We start from the raw sequence: 12,572 nt of genomic DNA, 5'->3' as shown, positions 1-12,572 counted from the left end.
ATCAAAACCATTATCCAAATGGTGATTAAAAAGATGATTGAATGCTTCGTTAAACTTTTAGATTTGTCTGTTCATTTTAATCAATTTCTAATATGAGTCTTACCCTTATTTATATATTATAAATTTATTTTATTTTTAATTAATATCAATGTATTCTTTCGTTAACTATATATATTTCAAACATAAAACTAAATATTAATAAATTGTCTAATAATAAAAAAACACGATAAGCTTAAAAAATAATAATTTTTAATTAGATAAATTTTAAATGATTTAGAATTTAAGTTTAACTTAACCTTGTTAATCCTATATGTAAATTAAGGTGTGAGCCATTTATATACTATGATATATGAATTCGCTTTATGATACCATATCTTATATTATCAACGGCAATGTAGAACATATACCTTATCTCTTTTTTCGTGTACTTGAATTTATCTATCTCCGAAATACCCGACGTTAATCTTCAAATTGTGCTTTCTCTTTTCTCCATGGCTTACGGTTCATTATTTTCCTGGTTTTATGGCAGTTGTTGTTCCCATTGTGGTATCATACAGTGACAGCACCCTTTTATGGAACAAATGGTGGAAAATTTGGATCCATATGGAAGACGAAGAAGGGAAACCTAAAGGGTAGTAGTGTGTTGGAATTGGAGGCAAAGTTGGTGTTGACAAGCCATTTCTTAGTCAGCGATACTATGCCAGAGTCATCGCAACTGTAACATTGTCTTTGTTTTTTCAGCTTTCGCAACAAAAGTTTGAATTATGCAGGGTTTTTTTCACATGTGAAATTAGGGTGAAGTATCTCTCAAATTCATGGATTATTAATTTTAGTCGAAATTTGACTAAAAAGATGCATCTTTGATCAATTATAGTCTGAAAATAATAGACATAATCTGTCATTTTTACCTGTATGAATAGGAGACTCCAATTGCAGCATTGTTTACTATTTAACTTATTCTGTATGCGAACCAAATCTAAATAGTATTCCATAGAATAGTTTTAGGTAAAGTTGGATTCAGACATGCATGCATGGTTACTGTCTCATAGTTAAACATCTGTTGAAAATAGTTTGAGTAAAACAAAAGAGCATGTACTTTTTAAAGGTTTTTCTCTAACAGGAAAATTCCAGTGAAACATTCATGAACTAGTTACATACCTTCTTTATATGAATCGGAAAAGTGACCATTCAGAAGTGTTAGAGAGAAAGAGTTTAATTGGTTCAAGTTTGATGAAAACTGACTAATACTACAGAAAGCTGTAATGGTGAAAACCTGTTTGAATGTCTTCTCTAAAGAAAATTGAAATTAACCTGATTCTGTATTGTACATTTTATAAAAGATTAGATGCATATGTATGATTTAATAGAGTCTTTTATGTAGTATTAGTGTATTAAACATACTGTAAACTTTAGTTCAATTTTGTTTGCGCAACTTACCATAAAAGTAGAAGCATAAACATGAAACTATACACACTAATAAAAGATAAAAATTTCCAAACATAGATAATCTAGTATTTCTATAATGTATTAAATCGTTTAGATATTCACATTTACAAGAGAACTTACACATTCTATGATGTATCATTTCATTTTATTCACACAATTGTTTAGAAATTAATGTAATATAGAAAATATCCAAGTAAGTTTGTTTGCATGAACTTATCTACAAATATTTTTGAAAAAGAAAAATATAAAATTATTTCCTTCTTATATTATAATTATTTTATATGTAAAAATTCTTTCATATAATTTTAAAAAGATATATTTTTAATTGATGCATGGACTAATTTTAAATTATATTCAAGTACACTTTATTTCTTCTTTCATATTTTTATTTACTAAAAATATCTTTGAATAACTTGTCAAAACATGTATTTATTAAAAAATGCATATAAAATATAGAAGAAATTGTGGTAGCAAAGGAAGGGAATCCCAAATTAAATTTTATAAAATGAATAATTAAATAGAATAAAAAACCTAGCGATAAATAAAAGAAGACAAAATTGAAATCTATTATATCTTTATGAAGTGACAAAATATATTAGGTGATGAGTTAAATTCTTAACTTGTTTTAATACTGTTAATTATGTCATTTTAAAATTAGAAGCATTTCGAGTTTACAACGTTAGGAATGTAATATTTTTTCTTATAAAAATCTTGGATTGAGCAAGCACTTCCAATAAAATTTAGAAAAGTTAAAAAAGTTAAGTGATATTCTCACAAGAAGAAAAAAAATACGTAATATACATTTATTTTTGCTATTAACAATATAATAATATCTACAATTTAAAGTGAAAGTTATTCCTCCACCACCACACATGTATCTTTTCATTTTTTTTTTGTCCTTCAATAATATTTAAACGAATTTTATGTGTTTGGATTCTTAAACAGATGTTAATATCCGTAGACGGATATGACATCCGTTGAATTCACAGATGTTGAATTCACAGATGTTGACATCAATCGCGAATCCATGTATATTGATATCCGTCCAATCACATGTAGTCCATTTGACTAAAAGCACCATCTTCGTCCAAATCATCCTTCATTAGCATGCCCACCAGTTCATCGTCTCTGACGTCCAAACCTAGCAAGTAGCAGTTGATCTTCAAGCTCTCAAAGGTGACGAGACCCTTGTTACGTCCATGAGCAAGCGAAAGTCATTGTAGAGTTCTCCAATGAACCCTTCTGCCCCCATGCGCGCAATCATGGAGCGGAAGTAGTTCTCGAAGTGCATAAGGTAGTCCAGTTCCATCTCCTGAGGAATCTGTCGGCCAAAATATCATTATTAAACAGAAATTTCTCTTTTCTTTTTAAAGCTTTGCAGATTGTCTACCTTGATCATGGGTTTTAATTATGTCTATGGAAGCTTGCAGGAGTTGTTTCCGCAGGTATAGCTATTTACTATTTTCCCCTAAAGTGTGATTGCATATTAATACATTATTATTAATTATTGGTTGCTCTGTCATCTAGTAGTGACTTTTGGACTATAGTTCTGATTTATGAAGTTCATTTGCAATTCCAATATTACACTTATCAAATAAAAATAAAGAATATTGGACTCTATAGTTGAGCATTAAGTTCATGAACATGTATAATTTGGATGAATAAATATTGTTTCTATTCTGGTAGTTGACATATGCTTGAGAATGAACTTACTGGTGCCAATAATTATATAAATCATCAAACATTCTGTACTCAGAGTATTTATAGAGATGTCTAATCTGGTAGCGTGTCAAACTTGTTATGCATACTAAGGCCTAACTTGTTATGCATACTGAGGCCTAAGTGAAGTTTAGCTAGGTTGAGGTATGCGCGGTCGCGGTCGCGACGGTGGACGTGTATGTGACCGTCGAGAGTTTGGACGGAACGAAACTCCTTTTTTGTGGTATGTGCAAGTGTAGGAGCGTGGTGTAGGAATGTTGAAAGATTTAGAGTTTTGAGAAAGGTAAATAAAATTAAATGATAAAAGTTAAATTAACATAAGATATTTTTGAAATAAAAAAAAATAATGAAAAGATAAGGTGTAGAGAGCACTTGGTGTAGATAACACTTGGGGGTGTGAGGAAGCAACTCTCATTTAAAGTTGGACCAATAATCTGTTCAGAGAGCTTATTGCCAATTGGAACTTGGACCCAAACATATGATTGAAGGAAGGGTGTTTCACTTGCACCTCCAGGAAATTCATTCTATACTTTCAAAGTTTTTGAAAATCAGAGATATATCCTCAATGAAAATTAATTAAAATGTTATTAATTTTTAATAAAACAAAAAGAATGTTTGACCAGATTCTTTTAAAAGATATTTCTTTCTTCCATCAAAATTCATTTATGTTATTTCTCTTTCCGATCTTATTTTCTCTTCTCTTCATTTGCTTTTTTTTATTAGATTTTTTATGAACTTTTTTTTATGATGTAAAAAAATAAAACTTAATAAATCATTTTAAAAATAAATTAAAAAAAATTATAAATTGAAAGACTTAATAAATCATTAAGTTTTCATAAGTATTAAATTAAAAATTTCGAAAAAAGTCATGTTTAAGCCTTTATAATTGATTCAAAAGCCTTTAAAATTTAATAAATATTGAATTAAACATTTGGAAAGTCATGTCAATAATTTTTGTATAAAAGATTCAAAAACTAATACTATCAAATCAATTAAAAAAATTATAACTTCAAAAACTTAATAAATCATTAAAATTTAATAAATATTGAATTACAAAATTTGGAAGCCGTGATTCATTTTAAAAAAATTCACTCATCCATTATTATTATAAATGTTTCACAATGTATATAAAACTACAATTTAGAATCCACTCATAATTTCATTATTATCATCTCACTATATATATATATATATATAACTACATTTTTATAAGAATTATATAAAAGAAAAAGTTTAAGAAAACTACTATCAGATGTTAAGATCCCAATTTAGCAAAAGATTTAATCATTTCGAACATTCCTATTTTCGCAGGATCGTCTCAAATAGGTCTTCGTATAGTAAATGCTCTCAATTAGGACTCTTATTGTGAAAAATTGAATCAATTTAGACCTCGTCGTTAGTTCCGTACTAACACCGTTAAAGGAGGTGACACGTGTCAGTTCGTGGTTTTTTTGAATTTTTGAATTTTTTTTTGAATTTTTTTTAAAAATAAAATTTTAAAAAAATGTCACGTGTCAAACTGATATGTGCCACGTGGAAATGACAATGCCACGTGTCATTGTCAAACCATGTGTCATTGCATTAGTGTCAATTTGGTCCCTGTATTTTTATTGTGTCTCAATTTGATCCTTGTATTTTTATTTTGTCTCGATTTAGTCTTACTTTTAAAAATTAAACAATTTTGTCCCCCTCTAAATTCAAACAAAATTTAATTTGTATATAAATCTTAACAAATATTTTTATTAAATATTTTTAACAAGATTAAGTTTAATTATATTTTTATTTAATTAATTATATAAATGTTAATTATGTTGTTTAAATATACCTATAAGAGTTAAAAGAAAACAGTGACATAACATGATGGTGTGAATTTTCCAAATGATTTAGCTCATTGAACAAATTATTGATGTGAAATTTTACTTTTTTTTAAATAAAAAATTGGAGAAAGTTTTCGTGAAAATGATAATTAAAGATAGTTTCTTCTTTTATGATTTTCCATGGAAACTTTCTCCACGAAAATTCAAACCAGCATGTCACTCTTTTTCTTAAACCCTTATAGGTATATTTAAATAACATAATTAATAAAAATATCAATTTTAATAAAAATATTTGTTAATATTTATATACAATTTAAATTTTGTTTGAATTTGAGGAGGGACAAAATTGTTTAATTTTTAAATTAAAACTAAATTGAGACAAAATAAAAATACAGGATCAAATTGAGACACAATAAAAATACAACGACCAAATTGATACTAATGCAATAACACGTGGCACTGTTAGTGCCATGTCACATTGTCATTGCCACGTGGCACAATATCAGTTTAACACGTGGCATTATTATTATTTTTTTAATTTTATTTAAAAAAAAATTAAAAATAAAAAAATTCAAAAAAACCACGAACGGACACGTATCACCTCCTTTAACGGTGTTAGTACGGAACTAACGACAAAATCTAAATTAATTCAATTTTTCACAATAAGAACCTAATTAAAAGCATTTACAATATGAAAACATATTTGAGACGATTCTGCATAAATAAGAATGTCCGAAATGATTAAACCTTAACAAAACCATATATGAGATATTGTTGAACTTTTCAGTTTTCAAATGTTGAAATCCAATTTCATCTTTATCATATATTATTGAAATTTGATTATAGAATTACATTTGATAAAAGTTTCACTCTACTTTTTTTAATCATCTCCACTTTTAGCAAATACAATGTAAAAAATGCATGAATGTAAAAAAATTGCAAACATTAATAGAGCAACGTAATAAAAAAAAGGCAAACATATGCATATCAGATTTACATATCTGATTTCATTAATCGGATATTGACATCCGATCCTTCGTTAATAGGATATCTACATCCGATCACTCTATTCTCGAATTTTTATATTCGAATACACATCTTCACAGTTTTATTTTTTTAAAATATTTATATTAAATATAAAAAAATCATAAAAATTATTTTTTAACAATTAAAATTTATCTAATTAAATTATAAATTCATAAAAATTGATACATAAATTTAAATATAATTATAAAATAATAAAATAATTAAATAATTAATATAATTAAACTTTTAGGTATATTCGATTGTTTTTATCTCGGATATCGGATATCTAACATCCGATAACTTCTCACTCGGATTTTCATTTCCAATAGATCTTCAGAATTTTATTTTTTCTAAAATATTTTTATTAAATCTAATAAATTCATAAAAATAAATTTTTAACAATTATAAATTTTCAAATTAAATTATAATTTCATACAAATTGATACATAAATTTTAAGAAAAATTATAAACAAATAAAATAATTAAATAAATAATATAATTAAACTTTTATATAACAAACCATATGAACAGGGGTGGATGTTTTTTCATACGATGAGATGGAGATGTAGTCAATGCTTAACATAGAATTTATGAACAAACAAAAAGTTAACAGATAATAATCTTATTAATTAAGGTTATTTTAAGAAATTGAAGGTACAGAGTGAAAAATTTGGAGGTGGAGAATGAAACACCCTCAAGGTAGTTGAAGGCAACAAAAGTTATAAGTGTAGTGAAGTAAATATGATGGTCCACTCTAACACAGTACATGTTGAGGTTAGGGATGACCCTATCAATTAGCCTTTACACATTACCGAAGCTTCAAAACAAAAATATTACGAGGTACGATATTTATAGAAACTTAAATTAATGTTTAGAAAAATAATTTATTAACATTAATGGATTCCTTTTATCTTCTTTTTCATTTAGCTGTACTTTCGGATGAGTTATGTATTGGTATTAGAGAGGAATTATTTCAGCAAAAATTTAATTGAACGACCGATTTTTTCTTTTTAAGGAAATGACTTATATGACATTGAAAAACTAAAATGTAAATTATTTTTGTAATGGTCTGAAGATTTTATAAAGTCATTGGGCCCTAATTTGACAAGCCAGACCTATTGACCCAAGGACACTTGAATCTTGGGAGGGGCTCTTTCCTTGCAAGTCAGATTTCATTTCACAGATTCCTCTCTCTCTAGAACAGAAACCTTGCCCTAACTCAAGTGCTCTGACTTCTCTCTTGGTTTTCAGTCATTTCCACCGATTGAATCCTAATTTGGTGGTGTTTTCTTGTTCCTCGAGTCAAGAGCTACGAAACCATCCGATTGGTTTTGTGTTCCAGCGGGTAAGTAGATTTTCCCTCTTTCCCTTCACTGTTCTTGTCCTAGGTTGTACCATTTTCTGATTTCCTGTGCCCTGTGTGATTTTGTCTTTCATTCTCGATTTATTCCGACTCAAAGAGCTAAAGTCTAGCACCTATTTGGTGATTTATAGGTTTTGTACAGTTTCGCACGGTGTAGGGGTACTGTTAGAGCATCTGTGAACTGTGTTGAGCAACCCACCAGGTGAGGGGAGCTAATTATTTTTCTTTGAATTTATTGCTTGAATCCGATTTGTAAATGTATGCATGTTGAATTTTGGACTGTCGTGCGATTTTGTACGGTATTTTGGATTTTTAGTATATAGGATGGTTTGAATTAAACTGGTGTACTCTTGTGAAACTGTGTTATAACTTTTATTATATTGGGTGTTATAATTGAAAATGTGGAATTGTGCATGTTGTGATATGATTATTTTAATCTGTTTCGAATGAGTTGGTTGGCTGAAATTGTTCTGGTTTGAGGGTTTGGAGTAAGATTCTGTAATGACATTGATATGGGTAGTAAGTAGGTATAAAGACATTGTTTTAGATTCCCTTGAGAGGAAATAATATATATATATATATATATATATATATATATATATATATAAATTGGAAATTGAGGTTTAGAGCACAACAGATTAGTTTAGGTAACTTAAATAAATTAATTAAAATTGGTTGAGAGCCTTTCTTTCTTGGTAGGATAGAGGGGACTTAAAAACCTGAGTTGGCACATTCCTGATCATAGAGCAGCCCTGGCCTGGTCCAGTCAGTTGTGACTAGTCATATGTGCTAGCGCCGAAGGTGAATCTGATGCGTTCAACCCTTTTCTGTGACCAATTGGGTAGCAATGTGGAGAACAAGTATTTTGTGGTAATGAAAAATTTAGCAAGCAGTTTCATAATTAAGGGAACATTGTAAGTTATTTAGAGATAATACGTATGATAATATATTATATTATTAATGTATAGATTATATATATATATATATATATATATATATTAGTTTAATATTATAAATATAAATAATTTATAGTAACGTAATATATATAATATAGATAGGTAACGTTATATATATAATATATTATATATATAATATATTATAACTAACGTAATATATATAATATATATAGATAACGTAATATATATATATATATATATATATATATATATATATATATATATATATATATATATATATATATATATATATTATATTTTTATGAATCTATCAAAAGAATAAGATGCAAGCTGTTTTCTTTTTTTTATTTATTATTTCATTCAGTATATTAAATTTACAGTGATAAAATTGTTTTAGTTTTCAGAGATTATGCTATTATTATTTTTACATATAATCTATGATTTTTATCTTATTGTTTGGTATATATTACTGTTTGGTAATAACATGACAATATCGTCTATTAGAGATGATTGAAATTGGTTGTGGAGCATGTTCTGTTATATATGATTTGATATTTAAGGCTTAAATATGTGGTTTGATTATAATTGAAAGGTGTGTGAATTGGGAAAGACTGAAACATGATTTCATGGTTGCTTATGGTAGTTTCAAATGTAGAATCTCTTGGTGAGATTTTTAGTGTTTTAAAATGAAAGTAGAGGCTCAGTCTTGGGAATCATTCTGAAGCTCCAATGGTCAATCATACTCACTTAGAGAGGTTGAACCATGTGGTGAGGAGTAGCAGGAGGTCCTTAGTCTTGGGGGCTCCTAGTATGCCTCAAGGCGCGGAACAGACTAACCTCGTGAGTGTGGCAGGGTGGGAAACCCAAGTTTCATAAGTTACCACGGGTGCAAGACTCGTCATAGCCCGACTATCATTTTAAAGTCCGGACGAGTCAAGTCTAGAAATTAACATGCTTAGGTTGTATTTCTGAAATTATTTGGTGTGTTATTTCTTGTATGTATATGCTTAAATTGAGTTGCATGATTTTATATAATTAGCTCACCCTTGTTTGTTTGTTGTTGTGTTTGTTGCATGCTTTTTCTTTTGCAATGATCATCCACTTGGATGTGAGCAAAGGAGAATGAGGCCTTAGTGGAGAATGTCCTGGAGGGGAATGAGGAAGCAGCTTCTTAGTCTCTCTAGGAATTCCATAGCTTTCTATGTATCTGAACAATTCCAGTTCTTGTATTTTGAAGTACTTTAGTATTCTATGTTTTAAAATTTCTTCTACATTCCGGATTACTATAATCCTTAAATTCTAATTTCTTAGAACCTTATTTGCTATTTTATTATTCTAACTGTTTTCTATTATCATTTATGTTGACGTCTTAATTTTTATACCTGCATGAAGTATAATATTGGGATTTCACAATTTTTAATGGAAAGTCCTAATTTTCATTAGATAAAACTTACGAAAGAAATAAGTAAATACAAAATAATATTATGTTTTATAATAATATAGTATTTTATACAATTTTACATTAAATATTAAAGATATTAAATATTATGTTATTACATCTTACTGTCTTGACATGAGACATGAGAATGAGGGTTAGGACTAGGTGGGCAGTGCTGGGCAGAGTAATAAGCACAAATAGAATAAAGATTCAACACTTTCCAACTTGTATCTTGGCCGCGAATAGGTTAGTAAAATTACGCTTAAACACAGTTAAAAAGTAACACAAGTTGCTTTATACAAATATTGAATAGTAAAATGAAATCTATTTGTTCAACCTTGACAGTGTTGTCAAAATTAATTTTCCGAGAAAAACTTCACAAATTTAAATCAATAATAAAAAGTACTCTCCAAAAATATATAAAATTAGTATCCGGTTAGAATAAATAATATTTTTTATAATTAAATAAATATTATTAATATTTCTTAAGATGAATACTGAAACATATATTTCTAGAGGATTTAATACACCTTTATCATTCAAGTTACACTTATAGAGAAGAAAGGAAGCTAGTTACACTTTCAACAAGTTAAGGTGGTTGTAACACACTCACACACAACTCATGCACACTCACACAATTCATAATTTTAACATTCTTCTTCAAGTTGGAATATACAAATTGTATGTACGAAGCTTGGAATAAATGAACTTAATTTGAGGTCTTCTTAAAGATTTAGTCAACATATCCGTAAGTTGATCATTTGACCCAACTAAGAATGACAAAAACATTTGCAAGTACGGATATCCAGCATAAAATTCGCGGCGGGTAGTTATTATCCGCTGATATTTATTAGTCACGGGTAGCGAATATTTTAATATCCGCTTCTAAACGGGTCGGATGCAGGCATTGTACTATCCGACCCACAGATATCCGTTATCCATAACAAATAAAATAAAAAAATTAATTTATTTTTTTAAAATTAAATTTAATTAAAAATAAAATTAATTTATATTTTATTATGTTAAAATTAATTAAAATTAAATTTTAATTTATATTATATATATATATAAATATATTGCAGTTTTATTTTAAAAATGTATAAAATATATTTTTAATTTTTTTCGGGTATCTGTGGGTACCCGCTAGTATTTTTTAAGTGGGTATCCGTGCGGTTAGCAGGCGGGTTGTGGGTCGAGTTTTCATTTTGCGGGTCGAGTTACGGGTAAACACTATCCGTGCGCGACCCAATTTGTTGTCATTCTTAAACCTAGCAAACTCAGTACAAATTTCTTTGTACAACATTTTTTCCCGAACAAAATGATAATCAATTTCTATGTCTTTAGTCTCCTGGTGAAATACTAGATTTGATGCAATATAGAGAGCAACTTGGTTATCGCAATACATCTTCATAGTTTGAATGTTATAGAAGTTGAACTCTTGAAGAAACTGCTTCACTCATATAAGTTCACTTGTTAGTGATGCCATAGTTTTATATTTAGCTTTAGCTGTTGATTGAGATATTACTTTTTGTTTCTTATTCTTCCATGAAATGATGTTTCCTTCATGGAAAACTCAGTAATGAATCGTCTATCAATAAGCGAGTATGCCCAATCTGCATCACAATACCCAGAGACTTGAATGCTTCTTCTATCTTCATATAACAACCCTTTCCCGGGAGTCTTTTTAAGGTACCTTAGAATACAAATGATAGAATTTCAATGGCCAAGACATGGAGCTTGCATGAATTGACTAATCACTTCAACTGCAAAAGATAGATTCAGCCTTGTAATAGTGAAATAAAAATCAGTTTCCCAATAAATCTCCTATATCTCTTTGGATCAGAGAATAATTCACCTTCTTTTGTAGTTAATTTCTGATTTTGGTTCATAGGACTGTCTACCGGTCTACAATCAAGCATACATGTTTCTTGTAATATATCAAGAGCATACAACATTTTAGAGACTACAACTCCATCTTTTGATTGAACTACTTCAAGCCCAAAAAGTATTTGAGACTTCCAAGATCCTTGGTTTGAAAATGTCTACATAAATGTTTCTTCAGTTGAGATATTCTAGCAGTACCACTTCCTGTGATGACCATATCATCAACATATACTATTAAGTAAACACATTTCCTGAGAGATGTATGACGGTAAAAAACTGAATGATCTGCTTCACTACAGTTTAGGCCAAATTGTTGAACAATAGAATTGAATTTTCCAAACCAAGCTCGTGGTTATTGCATGAGGCCATATAGAAAGCGATGCAATTTGTATACAATACCAGACTCCCCTTGAGCAACAAACCCAGAAGTGTGCTCCATATAAACTTCTTCCTCAAGATCACCATGGAGGAAGACATTTTTTATATCTAGTTGATGAAGTAGCCAGTGACAAATTGTTGCCATTACAAATAATAGAAGTCTTGGTTCTACTAATTGCCATAACTGATCTGCTTTCTCAACTGGCACATGGGTTCCATCTTGCTCAAGGCGGTCATAATCTCCTTCGCCAAGAAACCACATTTCGACTGCAGTAGACCAAGATAGGTTATTTTTCCCATTTAGTTTTCTGAAAGCAATGGAGTGACTTTCAAATAATGAAATAATGCTGCCAGTTGCCATTTCTTGTTAAGGAAAAAAAAGCCATGAAAAATAGAAAAATATATGATTTTCCACAAGGGTGGCTATTGGACTTTAGAAAAATAAAGTTTCAAGGGTTAGGACAAAGAGAGGGGTTTTTGAGACAGCTATGGAGGTGGCGCGATGGTGTTCCGATTAATGGATGGTGGCATGTGGACAATACGCGCCGGTTCTCAACGCACAAAGATGATGCGCGTGGCGGCGT

General features: G+C 29.2%; 1 long non-coding RNA gene across 1 annotated transcript; it reads left to right on the top strand.

The window, feature by feature from the left end:
- Positions 1-7,124: 7,124 nt before the first annotated feature.
- On the top strand, positions 7,125-9,641 carry LOC128195894 (uncharacterized). Its single transcript, XR_008247735.1, has 3 exons — positions 7,125-7,353; positions 7,503-7,573; positions 9,407-9,641. It is a non-coding gene; the product is annotated as an uncharacterized LOC128195894 (long non-coding RNA).
- Positions 9,642-12,572: the final 2,931 nt, after the last annotated feature.

This window comes from Vigna angularis, chromosome 3 (genome assembly GCF_016808095.1).
Source record: "Vigna angularis cultivar LongXiaoDou No.4 chromosome 3, ASM1680809v1, whole genome shotgun sequence".
In the NCBI taxonomy this organism is placed as follows: domain Eukaryota; kingdom Viridiplantae; phylum Streptophyta; class Magnoliopsida; order Fabales; family Fabaceae; genus Vigna; species Vigna angularis.
Note: the sequence above shows the minus strand (reverse complement) of the source record. Positions and strands in the feature narration are given on the sequence as shown.